This window comes from Octodon degus, unplaced genomic scaffold (genome assembly GCF_000260255.1).
Source record: "Octodon degus isolate 3935 unplaced genomic scaffold, OctDeg1.0 scaffold00066, whole genome shotgun sequence".
NCBI lineage: Eukaryota > Metazoa > Chordata > Mammalia > Rodentia > Octodontidae > Octodon > Octodon degus.
In genome coordinates, this window is record NW_004524642.1 from 6969606 (window position 1) to 6973088 (window position 3483).

The following is a 3483-nucleotide window of genomic DNA, read 5'->3' on the forward strand; positions in this document are numbered from 1 at the left end:
GTGCCTTTCCTTAGCCCATGAGTAGACACAAGAATTGTGTAAACTTGCACTGACATGACAGACATGTCACTGTTGCAGCAGTTTTCTCTGTTTAAGGCATTCCATCTAGTACCATTCAGGATCATCGGCTGCCCAAGGTTTGAGGGCTTGAAGAAAAAGCCTGAATTCTTAGCTTATGAGCAGGAAGGCAAATGACTTGAAATGAAGAAAATTTGGATATTAATATATTCTAGTAAAAAGTGACCTTTGAATTGGCCACATGTATGAAAAGAGGAAGGAGGAGCCTAAAATTAGAGTTAATGAAACAATTGTGAGATACAGGAAGCAAATCTGACAGGAAATCAACCTCCTGCTGCTGAATTGGGAAAAGAAAGACAAAATGAAAGAAATTTAAGTGTCTCATAATGAAAAAAATGTTAGGGAATGTCTAGAAAAGTAGGCAATAATTTGTCATGACTAAATTGAAGCTTATTTGCAGCAGCCTCAAAAATACACCAAAAATAAATGTCTAAGCTCTCATATATATCATATTAAGAAAAAAGAAAAAAATGTTCAAGCACTAGAAATGTAGATTTCTTTTTTTCTTTTTGCAAAGGAATCTCTTTTCTAATAAACCTTTACTAATCCTGGCCCTGATAATTTAATCTAGATCTGTTCAAGTAAATTCCTATCAACTTAATTACTTACGTTAGCTAAATTCAACATTCACGAAGTATTTCTAGTCCATCTTGCAAACACAGAATAATCTCTCTTTGCTCTAGTTGCTACTTTAGGCCTCTCATGAGTGCAAATATTAGGATAAGATTGCCAGTGGCGACAGGCTGAGCTTGGAACCATGAGGAGCTCTTGAGCTCACCAACATTCCCGTGGCCTGGTGAAAACAGAAAAATTCCCGCCAGTTTCTACTGCCTGGGAAAGCACAGTCATGCGTCAGATTAAGAATGAAGATCAGGGGGCCGGGGAGATGGCTCAGTAGAATAAGCGCTTGCCTGGCAAGTGCAAGAGCCTGAGTTCAATCCCTGGTTCTGAAAAAAGAAAGAAAGAAAGAAAAGAAAGAAAAGAAAAAAAAAAAAGAATGAAGATCAGGAGAGCATTGGAAATCTAATTGACAGGATAAATATATCCAACTATGGAAAAATACATTGTTTCTGTATTACTATTACATTCATTGTAAACATTTAGGGGAAAAATGCTGAATTTGCTAAAGTGCATAATTAAGTTAATGAAGGTTCTATAGAGCCTTTTAGGTTTAGTTTATAAATATTAGGAACACAGAGATGAAGTTATCTACTTAGCAAATCAAATAACGTATTTATAATTCGTAATGTCTACATAATATACTCCACATAAGAAGTTAGACTCAGAGGATCATTCTCTAGAATATGTAGAGAAATAAAAAAATTGGAACACCAAAATAAAAGAAATGAAAAATGGATAATTAAAATGAATGGACACTTCATAGAAGTACATATAACCAATAAACACACAAGCAAATGCTCGACATCCCCAAGCCATCAGGGAACTGGAAACAAAACTCCATAGAGCTTCCATTGATCCCACCTACAAACACGGCCACCACCAAGAAATCAAATCCTGGCAAGACTACAGGGAAAAGCCAATGTTTGTTATGGGAATGTAAACTAGTATAACCACTGTGGAAATCATTATGGAGATGCTTCAAATTGCTGAAGCCAGAATTCTCAGCTGACCCAGCTATTCTAGGTATCTTCCCCAAAGAATTAAAGACATTATACTACCTCAATATAAACATGCCAATGTTTATAGCAGCACAATCCATAATGTATAAATCTTGGAAGCAGCCTGTATGTCCATTTACTCATGAAGAAAGAAAGCAAGCATAGTATATACCCTTGATGGAAAGTTACCATCCTAAAGAAAAATAAAGGGGCTGGGGAGATGGCTCAGTAGAATAAGTGCTTCCCTGGCAAGTGCAAGGGCCTGAGTTCAATCCCTAGTTCTGCAAAAATAAAAATAAAAATAAAAATAAAAAAAATAAAGAAAGAAAGAAAGAAAAAAAGAAAAATAAATTTGGTTCATTTGTAGGAAAATGGATACCTGTGAATAAAGTGTTAGATGAAATAAATCACATTCAGCAGCTTAAATATGGCATGGTTTCTCTTAAAAGAGAAACACAGCTTATAAATGAATAATGGAATAGAAGATACATAGTAGGAAATAGGGAAGGGGATCAAGAAATGGAAGGAGGAAAAGGAGAAAAAAAGATTTAAGGTGTATAACTCACTTCAGTACATGTACAAACCCCACAGGAGAAACGCAACCACTGTGAACTACAAAGATGTACTGATAAAAGAATTAAGTCAATGATTTTGCCCTTTTTTGTTTTGTTTTGTTTTGTTTTTGAGATAGGATTTCACTAAGCACTTCAAGCACTTCAGGCAGACTTTGAGCTCGGTACGTAGCAAGGCGGTCATCGACCTGCCTTGGCCCCTGAGTTGCAGGCATTAGAGTCGTGTGCCAGCAGCACACTTGCCCACTCAGGACCATTTTTAGGTGCACAATATTGTTTAGTACTATTTAGAAAATCAATTAATTCCTAAACTCTGACTTTTTGTTTTTCTGTTTCTAATGGACCCAACATGTGGCCTTGCTTCATTAAATTTCATAATCCTGGGGATCCACACAAGGTGGCTCTTTTTCTTTCTGTTCCTCTATGTTAAAAACTTATTAACATATATTTAGTGAAGTAACATGAAATGTAGACCTAATATTTTCCATACTTATGATGTTTTATTTTCTCATAGGAGGCTAAAACTCATTTTCTGTTTTATCACCTTGTTTCCCATTTAGTTAAAAAATAACCCCATCTCTTTTAGTTTCACTAAGTGCAGAGCTGTATATTCCTAACATTGATAAACATGTCTACATTGGAAGTTCAAGAACTCAGTGTTTAATATCAATTTCTTGAAGTTATTTAGTCATAGATGATAATTCATCTGTTTCCAGTATAGGTCACAAAAGTTATATTTTATACTGTGTTGTCTACTTTATTGTCTAATGCAAAATGACTTTTGTTTATGTCAACATTTTTTTTAGCAGAATTGGGGATTGAACCCAGGACCTTGTGCATGCCAGGGAAGCACTTATACTACTGAGCTATCTCCCTAGCCCATGTCAACATATTCTGAGGGTATCATATTATATATAGTATAATGTCTTTTAAAATTGAATCATGTTATGATTGGCTTTTAAAATTACTGGTACTTGAAATTTCACCTCTCCCAATAAATTGCAAGTTTCATTTATTGAATAATGAACACTACATATTTCATTGTTTTCTCAGGAACTTGGCTTTTAAACATAGCGGCACAAATAGCAATTTGAAACATCTTTTTATTGTTGTTGTTGTCTTCTTGAGTTAGTGTCTTTTTTTTAAATTTTTTTTATATTTATTTGAGAGAGAGAGAGAGAGAGAGAGAGAGAGAGAGAGAGAGAGAGAGAGTG